The 19,622-nt window shown below is 44.0% G+C and overlaps 1 long non-coding RNA gene and 1 pseudogene across 1 annotated transcript; both read right to left on the reverse strand.

Moving 5' to 3' along the window:
- Positions 1–1,851: 1,851 nt before the first annotated feature.
- On the reverse strand, positions 1,852–15,429 carry LOC141374731 (uncharacterized). The gene is made up of 3 exons (XR_012381852.1): positions 15,302–15,429; positions 3,819–3,916; positions 1,852–2,373 (listed from the first exon to the last, which is right to left on the reverse strand). It is a non-coding gene; the product is annotated as an uncharacterized lncRNA (long non-coding RNA).
- Positions 15,430–18,394: 2,965 nt separating this feature from the next.
- Positions 18,395–18,939, reverse strand: LOC112807885 (ferritin light chain pseudogene; annotated as a pseudogene).
- Between the last annotated feature and the right edge of the window lie 683 nt (positions 18,940–19,622).

Genomic DNA, 19,622 nt, shown 5'->3' on the forward strand with positions numbered 1-19,622 from the left:
AAATTCTTTCTCATTAATCTAGTTTCCTGTACTTTTTCCATTATAACAACACATTCCCTTTATTTCAAAGTTAGTGGAGGACTAGCTTCCCCCCCCAAACATTATCCTCCAAGAGCTCCAGCATAACCCTGCTAAGTGTCCACAGATGTGACATATGGAACATCGTACCCCAAGTATGCAAGAGCCTGAGTGTAGGCCCTGTGTCTGCTTGGCACAGGGTTATATGCACGAGGGCACCTAATAAACCTTTTATGACATTCAGAGAAAGAACATAGGGGCTTACTTGCTCAGGCTCTAGCGTTAAGCTCAAGGCTTGCTTGATAGGCCAAATTTGGGGTGGGGAAAAGAAACAGAAAAGTTGCTTACGGGGGGTCTTTCTGGCTCAAGTCTCCTCAAGTCTACCCTAATACTGGAGACAGTGAGTCAACCCTGAAACAGAAAAACTAGAAACTAAGGGCAGCAACATATGCATGCAAACAACTTTCTAATCACAGTTTTGAAGGAAAGAAAAAGTAATATTCTACCCATAAAATCATTATTTGACTCATGACATACATTGGCAGGAGCAGTAGGTATAAACACCACCCAGAACCAGGGGGCTTGTAATATCTGGGCTCCTCTCTGCTGGGCTGGTCCTTCTTCAGTTGGTGAAGGATAAAGGGACAGTTGTTGGTATTTCTTCAGTCCCAGAATTTGAATGAGGACACATGGAGGAGAGGCTTGGAGGAAGGAGGTGAACAGTGAAGAGGAGTGTGCAGGGGAATAGTGGGGCGGGCTCAGCCTTCAGCATTGGCCCTGGGTGTCCTCTGCTGTCGTTCACAGGAACCAATGACTTGCTGCTTGTAGAGAGTCTTAATCTTATTCTAAGATGGCATTTTGGATTCCGACCCATTGGGATCATGCCTTCTGTGTCCTTGAGGCTTTCCCTCCACAACTTGAGAGCTGCTGGGAAGCAAGCTGCAAACTTAAGTTTCTCTTTGGTTTTGCTCTGCAAGGGTGGAGAACACTGTCCCTTTGCAAACAAGTCACAAAATTAGCAGGATCGCAGTGTGGCTCCGGTCAAGTTGCTGGACACTCAGGCCTCCAGCTGCAGAAGGACCTCATCCTGCTCTTCCCTGGTCTCTAAACATTAGCAGCACCATGTTGCTAACTCCCTTGTTTTGGGCAAAGTCTCTGCTGCCTTCATTTCCCTCTTGCCAGATGGGCAGTGAGGGTGAGTGAAGTCGGGGTGTGGCTTGTCTCACGATCACTGCTGCACACCTTCACAGTCAGCTTCTTGGAAGAGCTGTCAACATTTTCTCCACCTCCTCTTCTCGGTTTACTCTCATCTGCTTTCTGCCCCATCACTCCACTGACAAGCTTTGGAAAAGCTTGATATTGACCTCCACATCATAACCATATAACACTGAGACATTCACATCCTGCTTGACCTCCAGAGTGTTGAGGTCAGTTGGTGATTCTCCCGTTTGTGAAGCCATCTCTTGCCCTGACATCCATGGCCCTCCTGAGTTTCCTTCTACCTCTTTCCACTTCTCTTCTTCTACCTGACACTTAAATGTTGGCTTTTCTCAGGGTCTGATCTGAGCTGAACTCTCTCCTCATTTTGCAGTCTTACTGGATGATCTCGTTCATTCTGGTGATCTCCTTTTACTCCAGACAGGACAGCACCCAAGTCTTCTATCGCTGCTCTGTTCCTCACTTGAATTGCCACCAAGATATTGAACTCTTTGTTGGAAGTTTCATTTGTCTTCTCTGTTGAAAGTTTCACAGGTACCTCAAAATTTATATCTTCAAAACTCCATTTCACAATTTCTGCCCCCGACTGTGGACCGTCAGTATCTATCTTAATGAATAGATATCCTCGTATGCATCTAGATGCTCATGCCAGAAAAGTGAAAGCTAGCCTTGACCGTCCTCCCCTTCTCATCCCCCATATCGAGCCTGTTGATATTTTGAGTGTTTCAGAGCCATGCATCCCTCACTAGCCCACTCTCCAAAATAGCAGCCCAGAGTGATTTTTTTTTTTTTTTGGAAAAATACCAGTCTCCTTAAAATTCTTTATTGGCACTTCAAATAGCATCCTGAGTCTTCGCCATGGTTGGCCCCCTGCCACCTTCACCAGCCTCCTCAGTGGGTCTGTCCCTCATTTGCTGAGCTCCAGCCGCTGTGCCTTCTCTCACTCCCTCAGATATCTCAGGCTCCTTCTGGGGCGCCTCCGGCCTTGCGGATTCTGTCAAGGGCTGCGTGATGGCTCTGGTGCGCTCTAGGCGCTTTTGCCTTATGGGCCGCTTCATAAGCTTTCTAAAAAATTATGTCTTATGATAACATTGGTACAAAGATAAATATAATCCAGCTTGGATTCATTTCTTCTTTCTATCAAGATAAAATTCACATAAATTAACCATTTAAAAATGTACAATTCAGTGACATTTAATATAATCACAATGTTGTGCAACCACCACCTCTCTCTAGTTCCAAAACACTATCTGAAAAAGTAACCCTGTACCTAGTAAGCACTTACTCTTCATAACCCCCTTCACCTAGTCCTTTGAGAACTACCAATCTGCTTTCTGTCTCCATGGATTTATCTCTTCTGGATATTTCAGATAAGTGGAGTCATACAATATGTCGCCTCTTGTGTCTGGCTTCTTTCACTTAACACAATGTCTTGGAAGTTCACCAGGGAACATTATCAGGACTTTACTCCCTTTCACGACTGAATAATATTGCATTGTATGGGTATACCACCTCTTGTTTATCTATTCGTCCACTGGTGGGCATCTGGTGGTTTAACCATTTTGCTATTGTGACTAGTACTGCTATGAAGGGTCACGCATAAGTACTTATTCGAATGCCTATTTCAATTTTGGGGGGTATATACTTAGGAGCATAATCATGGATTCATTATTCACCTGATTTTAAAACGAATTAAAAACATTTGCGTGGACCCCTAGATGTATTGTGAGCCTAGGCACTGTGCCTACTGCGCCTGATGATTAAGTGGGCCCTGTGTCCCATTCCTTCCATCTGAGATGCTTCTCTTGCATCTTTGCTGCACCGTGGGAGGGTACCAAATGCCCATTGGGAAGAATGGGTGTGCCTTGCAGAGGAGATGGGACCCACTGAGTAAGATGGAGAGTGGATTAATCTCAATTTTCCTCCCAGGGGGAAGTAAATTGATGGCAGTAGTCATTCTGCACTCGAAGGGAAGAACCGCTCTGCCCATCTGTGTAATCAGCTCACTCTCCAGCTCCCTCAGCTGGAGCCTATCCCAGCTCCCCGGCTCCTGGCACCAGGGTCCTCTTGGTCCGCCTGCCCTCACCCCAGCTCACTGCCTCCCCTCGGGAAGCCTGACTTTAACAAAAGAAAAATAACTCCCGCCTCTAGTCTTGACTGTGGCACTGGTGGTAGATAGTAACATACCACCAAGTTATTCTGACCTAATTATTTTTTTCAAGACGTTGGGCTATTGGAAAGTCTCACGTAAAAGGTGAACTTTCTGAAGAAAAATCCCAAGAAGAATAAAGTATAAATAGGCAAAGTATAATAGAGAGCACGGTGATCTCTCTGGTACTCTATCATAGATCCCCTCTGGTACTTTTGCAGGAGCCTGGTGGTAGCACAAGAGAGAGGATCGCCGTGTTTTGTTTGAATGTGGCTTTCTCTTTTTATGTTAACCTCAAGTTTTCTTATTTCCCTTCTTTTTGCTTCCTTTTTCTTGCATATTAATTCAGCTAAAGACTAAAGGGGACTAATACAGGGTTTTAATCAAAGGGGATGAAGTATCTAAATTTACCAGCCTTACCATCTAGACTTACTTCTTTCTCGCTATTTGTCTGCGTACCAGGTGGTTAAGAGGGAGAGCCCGGACAGATCTGCCATTGTTTCATGTTTTTTGCATCAATACTTCCTTATGCTGACATTTGTAACAAGAGAAGATTATAGTCAGAAAAAGTCCCTATCCAATTTTTTTAGGCAAACCCACAATATTTTCCATTCCCCCTTTTAATTACATCTGCTCTGTGGTTTGGGTAAGCAGACCACTTTGCTTGCTGCCTAAATTATTTTCCAACTACCAAATTGCTCTGTCCCTGCACACATCCCCAGATCATCTCCTACATGTTTTCAGGCAAGCTGTCTTTTAGTACATTGAATTATATCCTCTATCATGATATATAATTACAGCATCAATGTCTATACACCTTTTGATACAAATATATGCTAATTATTTTTTCCTGTTTCAAGATTATTAAAGCAGTTCTTAGGCATTAAAGGATACTGTCAAGAGAGTCAATATTGAACAGAAGACTGGTTGGGGGGAGAACAGAAGTTTCCATAGATGAACCTAATAACTTTACACTTGCCATGATGCCTCTTAATATGTTTTTGATAGTTAGTAATTGGTGGATTCTCTCTACTTCCCTTTGAATTATTTTGTGAAGTCAAATGGTCATTATGAAGCCTAGATACTCAGTAATTTTATTTTATCATGTCAAAATTAGCTCCATTTGGAGATGTGCAAATTGTATTTGTCAGTACTTAGCAAATGTTTCACCGTGACGGAAAATTGCCTCTACTTTTGTCAAGAGCTCAAGATTATAATAAACGCCATGGTAATACAGAATGGCTAATGGGTCTGGAAAACCTGAAGAAATGGGCCAAGACTATCATGGATTAAAAAAAATGTAAAGAGGAGAAAGAGTAAAAAGGGTTTCTGAATCCAAGATTCTGTGAATTTCCCCAAGACTCCCAATTTTATGAGAGAAGCTAGACATAAAAGGTTGTCTTAGCCTGTCTGAGATTTTTTTCTCCTCTCTACTTTAGTTTTCCTTTGGTTTTCCATCTTTCACTATGAATTATAGGTCTGGTTTCAATTTCAAATTTTCAGTGTGGGACCTGGGACCTTAACAGTCTTAATTCTCAATTATAGGATCTATTCACCCAAATCATTCTGATGTCCCAGGAATGTGGAGGAAGACATGAGAAGGTACCTTGTTCAACTCAAAAATAAAATCTAGGCTAGAAGTCTCCTGGCAGGAAGAGCTCTGGCTCTTTGCCCACTGATTCTTGGAAACTTGGATGAAGAAGGCACTTGTCTGTGGGAGCAGGTGTTCATGGCGCACCTAATGAAGATAAGAAAGCAGAGCCTCTCAGGGCTTTGCTGGAGTTAATCGGCACTCCCCATTACCTGATCTTTCATTACTTCTAAAGTTTCTTCTGGAAAGTCTCGCAAGAGGTGTTTTATGAACAAGTTGTAACTATTTTTATGGATTTTAGTGATTTAGACCAGATTCATGACCCACAACCACATTTGCCATTATGAGCAATATAGACTTTATTTTTTCCAGATTTGGGGTCATGAATATCAATTTTTCCCTCCTTTGAGGAGCACTTAGGGATGACGTTTTAAGAGTTATTTTATGTGGTCTTTTACAACTGAAATGGAAATGAAAGGAGATTTTGAGATGTAAACTGAACTTTGCCCCTATTTGAAATCCTGGGAACTGGGAGTTCCCTTTGAGCGTTAGTGCCATAGGGTGTGCACAGAATGTGATGGGAGACTAGGAGGGGGTCGCTTGAAACCAGGATTAGGGCTTATGGAAGGTTTCCCAGCGGAGTGACAAAAGCTGGAAGTGAAAAGGGGCTGGATAGATGAGAAGGTTGACTAGGACGGGACACTCCCTGTGTCTGTCTTGGTCATCACTGTTTCCTCAGGGCTCAGCAGAAGACTTGATTAAGGCAGTCAGTAAAAAATTGATCTGTGATTGAGGAAAGGCTATTAATGTGCTGTCCCTCCACAGCAACATGCTTGCATTTAGTGCGAACTTAGCCCGATGCAAATATTTTGGGCAGCAGCAGACTCTTGGGAGGAAGAGCTTCAGGGCAGATGGTGCCTCAGATGAAAAGCTCTTCGGTGGTTGCCTCCTCTATCTTCAGCATCTGCATTATGTCACTGATCAGGAATATGGAAAGGAAAAACCTTGGAAGTGAATGCCAATGGTGATTGCCTCAACTGGAATTTGGGCTCTCATCTGGGCTCACCAAAGGGGAGTGACGCGCTACAGAAGCAACCGCAATCCTGGCGGGACAGCAGATCAGCCTCGGGCTTCAACTACTGGCCAGAGAAAAAGCAGCAGAAAGAGTTTGGGCAAAACAAAAATGAGCATTTGCTGGTTATCCTCATGAGCTAAGATACTCTAAGGTCGGGGCGCCTGGGTGGCTCAGTCCTTAAGCGTCTGCCTTCGGCTCAGGTCATGGTCCCAGGGTCCTGGGATCGAGCCCCGCATCGGGCTCCCTGCTCCGCGGGAAGCCTGCTTCTCCCACTCTCCCTCCCCTGCTCGTGTTCCCTCTCTCGCTGTGTCTCTCTCTGTCAAATAAACAAATAAAATCTTAAAAAAAAAAAAAAAAAGAGGATACTCTAAGGCCAGGGGAACCTGGATGGCTCAGTCGCTGAAGAATCTGACTCTTGGTTTTGGCTCGGGTCATGAGATCGAGCCCTGGGTTGGGCTCTGTGCTCAGTGTAGAGTCTATTTGAGATTCTCTCTCTCTCTCCACTCCTGTCTGCCCTGTCGCCCCTTCCCCGCTCTCTCTCTCAAATAAATAAAAATCTTAAAAAAAAAAAAAGATACTCTAAGGCCAGGTGGGGTTTTCTCTGAGCCTCTCTGCTCTGCTCTAAAGAGATAATGAGCTAATTTGCCACTTTCTCCCTGTCAAAATATATTAGAAGCAGCCCTGTGAATTAACACTGTCCTGAAAGCAAGAGGGAGAAAGAACTCACAGGGCACGGCACTTTCCCTAACTTTGACTAGTGTTTTTTTGCGGTAAATAATGTGGCAGGAAGAGAAAAAAAGAGGACAAAGTTGTTTAATTTTTTATTTTTGTTGAGGATACTAATAGAAGGGAAGCTTTTCACCATTGTCCCTCTCCTCTGAGCGCCCCGAAGGATAGATCGTATACGAAGCGTTTCCAGCACAGACTGCTCCAGTAGCTCTGTCACTGAAAATAATTTGATAACTGCTGCAAAGTTCTTTCCAGAACTAGAGCCCCTGTTCTGCCTTCTGTCACCTCCCAAACAAGCCCGAGCATTAGGAGGGTAACTGGGTGACAGTGGCTTGGGAGCCCGGTTGATGTGGAAGGCGAGAAGATCTCTTGTCCCATTCCCCAAAGTGGAAGGAGATGGGGCCACCTGAAAGTCTCAACACGCTCTTGTCCCTCCATAAAAAAGGCTTGAAAATTATTTTGATGCAAGGCTGCCACTGCAAAATATTTGTATCAATTGCAGCAAGGCATCCCTCTTGGCAGATGCAGCCCCCTCCTGGACTCACGGCTTGGCAAGAGCCACTTGGGCTGGGTTTCAGTCCCTACTTGTGCCCTTGTCTGGGGACAACCAGCACAACTGTATTTGGTGGCTGTAATCTAACGTGCCCCTTAAACAATGCTTATGTTAGTACTGCGAATGTGGCTGCAGACAGGAATCCTGGGCGGGTTTGTTTTTGGGACTGCACCATTCTTCTTTCCTATTCCTTTTGTCTCTGCTCCTCCCTCTTCTCTCCACCTGGGATCTTCAAGCTGGACACCCAATGTCTCAGCACATTATCTAGGTGTCCCGTCTTGCACTTCAGATTCTTCCCCCCGCTTGGCTCCTTCATTACAAATTACACATCCTCTGCCCCATTCCTCCGAGGTCCTCCGAAGGGGCCGAGCTTAATCTGGTTCATAAATTGGGGCTAAGTTGCTAATGGTTGATAATATATTACTCTTCCAAATGGAACCTGGATGAGTCTTTATAGATTGGGCCTCAGGATTTACATTTTAGTAGAGATCTTCAGGGCCTTAACGGCAAAGGAGCTGGATGCTGTGAATTTCATGAACTATGGCATGGTCAACTGGAAGATGTTTTAGGGTTGAGTTTTCTTGCCTTTCTCAGGCACCCTAGTATGCCTAGACAATACACGAATTCAGCTGATAACCTGAAGTGGTATTCGGAAGTGTGGGGCAAACTGGAGAAACATGTTTATAAACTTTTCAATTTTTTTTTTTAAATACTAATGACACTATTTTAACCTTTGGCCGTTCTCCTTGCTCTGCACTTTTCTTCTTTCTTCTCAATGGCCCGGACGTTTGCTATACTTATTTAAATTTACTGTTCGGTAGAGTAAATTTATTTGCACCCTTGTCCAGGAACAACCAAAAAGTCTTGGAGTAAATTAGCTTCCGTCGTCGTTTGGTTCAGGAGCTCATATCTCCAGGCCCTGGCCTCTCTTTCCTCTTGTACCATTGCCCAGTAATCTTCAACGACCCTTGACATTGACACTCTATATTTAAAAAAAAACAACTGTTTAAAACTTTTTAAAAATTATTTTAAGTTTTGAAAAATTTAACTGAGATATAATTGACATATAACCTATTTGTTTCAGGTGTACAACATAATGATTTGATATTTGTATATATTGTGCAATGACCATCATCTTAAGTCTAGTTAACATCTGTCACTATTTATAGTTGCAAATGTCTTTTTCTCGTGATGAGGCCTTTTAAGATCTATTCTCTTAGCAAAATTCAAGTATGCCATACAGTATCGTTAACGATAGTCCCCATGCTGTACAAAATAGCACAAAAACTATTTTGAAATGATTTTAACTTGTGGAGGAGTTTCAAAAATCGTTCAGAAAGTTCTTGAATACGCTTCGTCCAGCTTCCACTAATGCTAACTTCTTATGTGACAAAAGTACAGTGATTGAAACTAAGAACTTAATGCTGATACAACATAAAGACTTTTGAGTTTTGCCAGTTTTCCATGAAAATCTGCTTCAGCATCCAGTTGAGGATCTCACATCTTATTTAGATGTCCCATCTCCTTAGTCTCCTCCATTCTCGGACATGGCCTCAACCATTTTTGTCTCTCATGACCTTGAAACTTTTAAAGAGTATTGATCAGTTATTTGGCAAAACATCACTCCACTTGAGTCTGTGTGATGTTTTCTCAGGATTAGACTGAGATGATGCATTTGTGTTAAGAATATCTCAGAAACAGGGGCGCCTGGGTGGCTCAGTCGTTAAGCGTCTGCCTTTGGCTCAGGTCATGGTCCCAGGGTCCTGGGATGGAGCCCCGCATTGGGCTCCCTGCTGCGCGGGAAGCCTGCTTCTCCCTCTCCCACTCCCCCTGCTTGTATTCCCTCTCTCGCTGTGTCTCTCTGTCAAATAAATAAATAAAATTAAAAAAAAAAAGAATATCTCAGAAATGATAGACACCTCTCAGTCCATCGTATTGGGGGTAGTTGATGTCAGGGTGTCATGATACTGGCAATGTTAATCTAACATGGTGTCAGCTATGTTTCTCCAATGAAAAATTCATAATATTTTTGTAATTAATAAAAATCTTGGCGGAGATACTTTGAGACCATACAAATACCTTATTTTTCCTCAAACTTTTGCCCACTAATTTTGGAAATCATCGGTTGATCTTGCCTGCAACGAGTATTACTATATTATTCTAATAGTAATTTCCTAGTTGCTTCCTTCCATCTATATTTATTGGTTGGAATTTTTCTATTAAAAGAGCTGTCTGTTCTCCTCCATTGACTAATTTATTCAATTATTTATTGGTATCATTATGGACTCATGGACACTTATTATAATCCAATACTGTCATTATTTATTTTGTCATTCAAATTGTTCCTCTTGGGCTATTGGAAGCCCTTTCGTGTCCTTTAATATGCTTCCGTTATTGTTTCGGAGCCCTTCCCTACTTTTTGGCACCTTGAGACGCTACAGACTCATATTTTGTTTTTTCTATCATAGTCCTGGAATCGATCATGTCTCCAGGAAGCCCTGGTTCCTTTTATTGGAGAACGGTATTTGGAACCCAAGATCTGGGTGCTTAGGTGTGCGTATCACCCCTGGGTCTCAGAAGACCAAGCTAAGAAATACGCTAACTCGGGGCACCTGGGTGGCTCAGTCGTTGAGTGTCTGCCTCCAGCTTGTGTCATGATCCCAGGGTCTTGGGATCAAGCTCTGCATCGGGCTCCCTGCTGGGTGGGGAGCCTGCTTCTCCCTCTCCCACTCCCCCTGCTTGTGTTCCCTCTCTCGCTGTGTCTCTCTCTGTCAAATAAATAAAAATCTTAAAAAAAAAAAAAGAAATACGCTAACTCATGCATACACACACATATATTTATTTCTGAGCATATCAGAAATCCATCCACCTCTTTGGGTACATATTTAAAAACCACAAATTTCTACTAGTACCTCCAATTTCAACCCAAAATCTTGGGGTTCATTTAGCCTCCCTTCTTTCCTGGCTTTTAATGTTTTTCTCTGACAGCGAGAAACCTGGCCCTCATTATCTACAATATATTTACCTAAATATAAAGTTGTCACCAAATTGCTTTTTTCTCTTTCCTAGGAGTTCCAGAAAAAGTTCTAAGATGGGTTCTTACCAGGCTGGGTTCTGTGCTCATCCTTGACCCACTTACTGTGGCCAGAGGAATGGAACAACCTGACGAGTCAGGCCTGAGATACATGCCCGCTCCTGAGCCTGGGAGGGGGTGAGCGTCCCGCTTAAACCATGAGGATGAGTGTAGATGAGGGGTGGTTCTCAGAAAATTAGAGACCAGTTATCGGAAGGTAGGGAAATAGTTCTGCACAGGTTCAAACCACAGATGTCTGCTGCTCCATCGAGTGGGACAACAGTGCAGCAATGTCAGTGTTGGGAGGTGTCAGGGATGGGGGAGTGAAGCGTTGGTATACTGCATAGATGCAAATGACTGCCAAAAGGTGAGGGTTTTTTTTTTAATTATGTAGAATTGATATGAACAGGAATATTGCTCCAATTTAATAAGAATTATTGCCAGACTTGTTGGCTTGACCTAATTTAAGAGGAAATAAAGAGAAACTTGATTAACAGGATGGTTTTTGTCCAATTTCATGCAGAAATTCCATGACATGGCCTCGAGATTCTGCTTGCTTCCAACAGGCTACTCTACCCAAGGTTTGAGCAACTGCCACAGGACGCACTGTGAGATTGGAGGGGCCAGTCAAGCGCTCTTGAATCGCTGCCTGCAGATTTGGAGATCACTTTTTTATATTCCTGATCAACAGCTATAACTTAAAGCTTCTAGACAGTGGAAAAACTTCAAAATTCAATCTGTCTTGGCAAAATTGGAAAGCCACAGGAAACTTTTAAGTAAGATGGAGAATTTTTGTTTTGTTTTGTTTTTTTAAAGATACAGAGTTAATGATCGCTCTTTAGTCTTGGGCTGTGAATTTGTTCTAAATCTTTCCTTCAGGCCAGGCCTCTTTGGGTTTTGCTTGCTCTGGTGTCCAGCCCCGAAAAGAAACCAGTGCCTGTCCTGAGTTTGAGAGAGAGAGTGTTCCAGAGACAAACGTGGGGCTCTGTTAGCCCCGTTCTAGGCAGCGCTAATATTTTCTTTGGTGTGCTTTGTAACCAGGCTGCTCCCTCTTTTACTGCCTTTTGTCTTATTAATACTTCATTTGCACAGAAACTTCTTGAATGAAATATTGCACTTCATTAATGTAGCATGCTGTTAAAAATCACATTTTAGCAAGCCTTTATATCTCCTAGCCTCTCTCTAAAACTCAACTGTCTCTTTAAAGGGTCTTGGCCCTTTTTCTCTTCTGAGTTGTTAGAATGTGTCTACCATAGAATACAACAGCTTTTATGCAGCTACCCAGCAGCTTAATCACAATGCAAAAACAACATTGCTAATCTGAACAATCTACATGGATGACAACTCATTGAAATAACTATCAATTAACAACATAATTGTCATTTGTACATTGCCAGCATTAAAATAGGCAATTGTTACTTCTATGAGGCTTTTATGCTTTTTTCCCTCCTTCTCTTCACAGGGTGTGGATTTAGGGCAGGGACCTGGGTTGAAAACTTTAAACTGATGACCAAGTTGCTTGTTGTTTGCTTGTTGTTGATCATTGGATCATCTTTCTTATAGTTGTTCTGAAGTAAAACAGTGGTGCTAGTCATAAAATTTCACGCCAGGCTTGGTAGGTTGACCTTGCTTTGGTTCTGAAATCTCTATAGCATCTAATGCGTTGCCAGGTCTATATTCCCTCTAATCAGGGGCGATTGTAGACAGAGCATGACATGTGAGTTTTCTCTCACTTTGTTCCAACAAGTTCATGAAAGAAAACCCAGCCTCTGTATGAGGACAGAGTCTGCTCTTGCTAATGCAGCTGAAAAGAATTTAGCCCAGCATCCTCAGGATAATGACCCTGGTGTTTTCCAATCTACGCTATTGCAACATAAAGACCTGAGCCTCTATGAGTGAGTGGGCAAAATAGAGGAAGGGAAAGAATCAGGATTTGGTGGAGGGAACGCACTGTGAGCATCAAAAGTACCATGACCACCTTATATGTGTTGCCTCTCTCTGTCTCTTGGCAGAAGACTGGTGTCAGGGTGGAACCAGGTTCCTGGTCATGCAGGAACACCTTCAGGAAGAACTGCCTAAAAGTAAGACTCCAGCTTGTGTTTGGGCACAAATCATTTCATGGGGAAGTGATTTCTAGCAAAGCTCTGGAACTAGCTGAAATCAAAATTAGGAACATACATCCAACCAGCTCTTTTGTATTGGGCCAATTCATCTGCACATCATCACCTGGTACTTCTCCATTTGCAGACAAAAGTTTGACTTGGAACTTGCAACAGGTACTCACTCCCTCCTTGGGGAGCACCATCGAAGAGTGGAAACACAGGCTTTTGAGCCAGACCCCAGGTATTGGAATAGCAGCTCTTCTGGCTCCTGCCAGGGGGTGACCAGGTTCCTTTCTTGGATCTTTAATTTCTTATCTCTGAGTCGATGAGAATCTTTCCAATCTGCAGGGTTGTTTCAAGGCTTAGGGGCACCGATGGTGCTTACAATGGCTGGTTGTTATTAAAGAGACAGTGACAGAGACATTTTTACTGGCCTAAAAATATTTAATGAAGTAGCTTTGCTTCTTTGATCTTATTGGAAGGGAATTTAAATTCTTAAATTTCTAAAACAAATCATCAATGAGTGTTTACATTTTAGAACTCACTTCTGAAATTCAGTGGGCTATTACTGTTACTACTATGCATAATCACTTCATTAGTCGTCAACTTCTGAACCAAGCCTTTCTGCGCAGCTGGATAGGTGCTGTTTGTAAGGGACCCGGTTTTGGAAATCGACTGTGACATGTACAGATGGCATTTAATAACAATATAGCAAATATCCTTTGTCCTCCCCTCCTGGTTACATCATTTGATTGTTTACAGTCTGGTCAACATTCCAAGGACAGCAAGAATGCTTTATCATCTTAATTTAACAATCATGTCTTGGAGAAGATACAGCTTTGCAGAAAATAAGGTTTCCATTTATTTACTATTTTGCATATTTTTCTTCTCTAAATGCTTCCCTTACGCCAGCCCATTGTTGCGCTTGTCACTGACCACTTGGGTGATTCCAGCCGCATGTGTGCTTCTCCAGCTGTGTGGGAGATGCACTTCACCTTGTGGCGCCGCCCACCAAAGGTTACGTTTGTCGCATGGAAGAACAGTTGACTCTGCCGATCGGGAACGTCTCATTTCACCCCTTTTCCACACCATCTGTCTGACCTGGACCCATTCCAAACACTACGGCTTTGTTGGCAGAATGGTCTTCCTGCTACAGGAGTTTTGTAATCTGCTAATTGACAGGGTAAGGAAAATTTGTATTTGGGTTACAGCTGAAAAGTTGGATGTTTCTTTGATGGGGCTTTAAATACTGACATATGCTGCATTGGTTTTTGATTTTAGGCATCCTCTTTGTGCACGATCACGCACTCTCCCCGGTGTTCTCTGCCTCATTGAGAATATGGCATCCTTCGGAGAAGAACACCGATGTGATCTACCGGAGAATTAGCCTCTACTTAGTTTACTCATTAAGCAATGATTTTATTATTATTATCTCTTTGTAGCATGAGACAGATGGGAAAGGAGGAGTTTGCTTTGTGAACAAGATGCAGTGTTGGGCATGGCAAATCTCCTGAATGGCTAATATCTCTGGTGGTCATTCTGCCTAATGAGCGTCTTTGCTTTTGTACAAGGCTGGGGCCTACACTCAGCTCTTAATTTAAGAGCAAAGTTGTTATCAATCCTCTTTTTGGGCAGAGAGGCTAAGGGTAGAAGAATCCTAGAGAAGGAAATACCATTAAAATCGTGCTGTTCAAGTTCACATTGTGGTCGTCCTCATCTTGGTGTGAGCAAACCCCACGTCGGCAAGGGTGGTTGTGGGCAATGATCAGACTGTGTCCCTAAAGCACGATCCTCTCTACGCAGGAGCTACAGGCCCATGTTGGGGGTAGTGCACGAGTGTGGGGTGATCCCGAGACTCTGGCCTCCACAGGCCCCTCTCTCAGTTATACCCCTCCACCTGCACTGAGCAGCACTGGGCTTGAGGAAAGATGAGAACGAAAGAGGATTTCTTCCCTACCTTTGAAAACTTCAAAGAAATTGTTCCCAATCTGGTTCTGATGATCCATGTCTCAGTGCAAAGCATACATAAAGACCTGAAATCTGCACCCTGATCAGAAATAGTTTTTGGAAATTCGGATTTAATCCCATGAGCCAAATGATCACTACCAACAGCCATCAGGGAAAACCCAAGTCCACAGCAAATTTTAATTTGGCAAATGCATAAAATGTTCAAAAGAGCAGAGGTCTCATTTACATTCCTCCCGCTCATATGGGATTTTCTTCCATATTAGTAATTAAAGGGTGCAGGCTATAGAGTGCAACTATATCACATAATAGCCATCGGGGACACACTAACAACTTCCTTGAAGTAACGCACACTAGGGTGTTTATGGTTCAGTGTCACATAGACTCTCTTTGATCTAAATTAGGATTCATTGGCAAACTCACAATAGGCTCCACATGTACCCCTCTCAACCTCTTTCTTTAATCATGGAAATTAGAGATGGAAAATACCCATTAAGTCACTTAGTCCACTTCCCTGCCAGGGTGAAATTGTTGCCTGTGATACACGGCTAGTGCTTGGTCCAGCTTAAATTTAAAGGTCTCAGGGGATAGGCAGGCTCCTGATTTCATATTTTTCCCTTTTCACTTAAAATTCAGAGAGGGGCAAAAACATAAAACAGAGGAAGAGATTTCCTCCCCCCCCCCCCATGCATTTGGAGGTAATGTTGGTGCGTGAGTGAAGGCGCTCATGTGGTGTCACAGCTTTCTGGAAACCACGCCTTTTGCTGTGGCAATTTCATTATTCATAAGCTACAATTAAATTCAACCCCCATCCCCAAAATGTTTTACCCTTCAGCTCAATGGAACTATCCAGATTCCTGGACTTCTTCTGTACACTCAAGCAAGCAAGCACCCCAGGTTCGGTGGGGACAGTGAGGCCCAGGAAGGGAGAACGTAGCTATTTTAGGGTTTCTCGTTGATTCATTAGAAAGCGCACAGGCCCTCCTGGTAGAGTGTGATGTCACTGACACAGTGTGAGCTCATAAATGGAAGACTGCCTGTGTTATTCTGGTGAGTGACCCGTGGAGGTATTTTTATACTTTGAACATTTGGCATCTGAAAGATGAGAAATGTGTGTTGTTGCATAATGAATTCTGTCTCTGACTCGTGTTCAGCAACAGAAGACTCACTCAGCATCTGCCTGTATCTCTGGCTGTTGAAGTCAGTTCCATGGGAAAGCAGCGAAATCCCAGTGACCACCTCCCCCAGCGTCTCTCTCTGAGTCACAAGGTGGTGGCTGAGACTTCCAGAAGGAGCCGACGCCCGTGATGACATTTGCACGTGGGGGTTGTTTCAGAGGCCTGTTTTAGTCTGCTACCATCACCAGCGAGCTTGCGTTAACTCAGGAAAGTCTGATAAGTGAACCTTTCCAATCGGGAGGCAGGTTAGTCACATTATAAGATGGAAGTCTCCCCCATCCAAATTCACTCCAAGTTGCATTAGATAGTTAACTTCCGATCAGGTTTGCAAAACCTGATGTACAACCGCGTCTTAGGAAGATCCCTATTACGGTTTCTATTAGGCAGAAATGTTTGCCTTTCGGTAGGACTGTATTAACTATGCATTCACATAGATATTTTCCAGGGCTTCTACAAAGGACAATGTATTCCTGGGATGATTCTTACTTTAACTACCTCTGAGTGGTAATTGATAATGGGTCTTTGAATGGAAAAAAAAAAAGATCAGAATTAGTTACAGGTTGATGGTCTAGAATGAGAATTCTCCAGAATGCAATTCTAATACTGAATCCTGCATTGCTAATGAAAATCACGGATTTTAAATCGGATGTGGCAGAGGCTGCTTGTTGTTCTCCCAATCTCCATTCTCCCAGACTTTTAATGCCTATGCTACCCACTTATTCTACCTGGGCAAGGCGGTGCGAGGGGGAGTGGTGTGGAGCCCTGTGCTGTGTGTGCCTAAGGGACGTCACCCCTCCGCGCTGGCCTGAGCTGTCGGCCTGGAGAACAGCCTGGTTGTGGTGGCTGGAGCTCCGGCCGCTGCTGCAGATCACAATGAAGACCACTCCTGGGAGTGACTGAAGGTGGCTGAGTCCCAGAGAAGTTTGTGAAGCTGCCAGACTAACCCTAGAGAACCTCCCTCAACACTTCTTTTTCATGAAAGAATCAAGCCCGGTGTCTAAAGTCACTATTTTCTGGGGCGCCTGAGTGGCTCAGTCAGGTAAGCTGTCTGCCTGCCGCTCAGGTCATCATCCGAGGGTCCTGGGATCGAGTCCCGCATCGGGCTCCCTGCTCTGCGGGGGTTGGGGGGGTCTGCTTCTCCCTCTGCCCCTCCCCCTGCTTGTACTCTCTCTCTTTCTCAAATAAATGAAATCTTTTTTAGAAAATAAAGTCACTTTTTCCTGAGGGTTTCTGTCATCAAAGCTAATTCTGATTTGGTAGATACTTAATGTCTTGTCAAAGTCTAAGTATTTCCATTTCAGTTGATAGTCAATGTCAGCTGACCGCGACCTTGAAATGTTTAGAGACATAGGTATATGGAATAATCCAAAGGTTATTCCCAAATCTACAGATCCCCAAATGTATGGTTAGCTAAAGTAATAGTATGGACATTGAGAACGAGCGTTCTCGTACAGTTTCTTATAAGCCATCCTGTTCATGACATGTAGGAATGCACACTCAAGTTCTATAAAGGACTTAAGGAGGACCCAGGCCAGAAATAATGGTTAGTAGAAATAAAAATAGAGTGACCGTGAGGAAAACACATGAGTAGGAGGTCAGGGCCAGGATAAGGTAAAATGGGATGGAGGGGAGAGATGGACCCGGTTCCAGAGGGGTGTGCATCAGATCAATCGCGGGACTGGAAGAACACACATTAGAATGTTCATTTAGAGACATTTTTTTCATCTTAAAATGAGAGGCATTACGATTTAGTACTATCTAGCGTGCGCGTGTCACATGCGTCCCTCGGCACTTCCGGAAGGTGTCCTGAGGCACGCTCTGGGCACACGTCCCACACCCAGAGGCTGCAGAGCCTCCTTGCTGGCTGGGTTGCTTCTGGAAGGCTGTGGCATTGTGTGATGCATGTGCATCCAGTCGTATGGATTCTGGTTTCTGTTACCTGTGTTTAAGTATGTCCTCACCGAAGGAGGAGAGTAACTTAAAAATATTCCTGCAAAGAAACTGCTGGGTTGGGCTGTCCCTTCAAGCCAAGAAGAAAATGGCTGAGCTGATGTTTCTCATGCTGCCTGGCCAAGCTCTTTGTCAGCCTCATTAAGCGTAAATATAATGACAGCCCAATCTAGTTAGGGCTGAAAGAAGAGGCTAACACAATTTTGAAATCATTAGAAGGCACTTTGAAATATGGATTTATATTCTTAGGCATTAACAATGAACTTTGGCCTCTGTGTATATTGTGTTTTAAAATATCAGGTAATATAAAACATTTTTTAAAAATCAGGGAATAATATATAGTCAGGTACATGCATATAATTTATAAATAAGGAAATACATAGACATCTACCAGGGAGTTATCCTTGAAATTTTTCCCTAAGGAGATGGTGAGATTGATTACAAAAGTTTTGCAGTCCCTCCTATAGACTAAAAAGGCCCATACCTTCAATTTCAAGTTTGACTCTGAGCTTCCTAGAAGCTTTAAAAAGTGAGAGGGAGATAGAAAAAGAGATGGACAGTTAGGACATAATTTTCATGCTCAGAAATGACAAAGCAGACCTCAAGATAAGTAAAACTTTTTTTTTTTTTCCCCTGCAAAAAGCTTTGTTTCCATTTGGTCCACGACTTGGGAGAGGGCTCCAGGGTGGTTAAAAACTGCCTTGTGGGTGCAGGGAGAGGCTGAGGCACAAGCTCAGGTAACCAGAGGGATGTCAGAGGGGCCCCCCCAAAGGCCGCCGGGCTCTGGAGGCTCCTAGTGGTGCTTGAGGGGGAGCCTTTCGAAGAGATACTGGCCCAGCCCAGCCTGGGCAGGTGAGTCAGGCGGTTGGCCATCTTCTTGAGGAGTTTCACCTCCTCATTCAGGAAGCGGCTCTCCGGGAAGTCACGGAGCCGGGGGTCTGCGCTGGCAGAACCCAGGCATGCAGCCCAAGAGCGCCGGGGCCAGGTTCTTCTCCAGAACCAGGGCGGCTTCCAGCTCCCTGGTTCTGGAGAAGAGCCCCCTCATCTCGGGACGAGGGTTTCCCTTCCTCATCTTGGGACAGCTTCTGCACATCCTGGAAGAGGGCACGGCCGCCGTGCTCGTTTTGCATCTTCAAGAGACACTCGGCGCCCTCGCGCTTCTCCTCAGCCGGCTCAAGGAAGAAGTGGCCCACACCTTCCAGAGCCACATCGTCACGGTCGAAATAGAAGCCCAGAGAGAAGTAGGTGTAGGAGGCCCGCAGATACATGTTGACCAGGCAGTTGACAGTGGCGTCCAGCTCCATGGAATAGTTCTGACAAATCTGGGAGCTCATGGTTGATTGGTGATGAGGAGCTAAGCTCAGAATTGGTTGTTGGCTGGTCCTGGAGGCAGCAGGTGGCCAAGAAGATGGCTCCAATGTTGTGACTGGAAAAAAGGTTGGACGATGGTGGTTGGCTGGTAGAAGGGGCATCCCTGGGTCTGTTCTGTCCAAACACTGTTGAATCAAGAGACAGATCTACAGGACCGCTGGGCGCACTGCGATAAGTAAAATTTTTTTGAGCTTAAAAAAAAAAAAGGGAAGTTTTTTATGGGGTTTTTCCTATGGGGGCTGGGTGATACAGTGGACAATATCATCAGATTTTTTCCTATGGTGAGAGTTTCATTTAACTGCTTCACAAAAGATTTTTACTAAATGTCAACAGCAAAATATCTAAACGCAACTCAAGGGAAGAAATTCTGCAAGGGAGGAGAATGACATAGCCCGGGTATTTGACTTTTTGGTGGTCTGTCCAAATGCAAGAATCCAATCCAGTGTAAGTATATCTTCCCACGAATGTGACTCCCTCCAGTGGGGTTCTGGGTTGGAGTGGGCTGGCAGTCAGGCTGACCTTGGGTTCACTGATGAAGGCTAGAGTGTCAGTTACATGTGGGGCTAGTTGGGGAGGGTAAGCATACTTGGGAAATTACATAGATAGGGCTATCTTTTTGAGAAAACAGAGTTCGGGGGAGGGGGGGGCCT

This window comes from Callorhinus ursinus, unplaced genomic scaffold (genome assembly GCF_003265705.2).
Source record: "Callorhinus ursinus isolate GAN/ISIS: 27379988/994484 unplaced genomic scaffold, GSC_fseal_2.0 scaffold2, whole genome shotgun sequence".
NCBI lineage: Eukaryota > Metazoa > Chordata > Mammalia > Carnivora > Otariidae > Callorhinus > Callorhinus ursinus.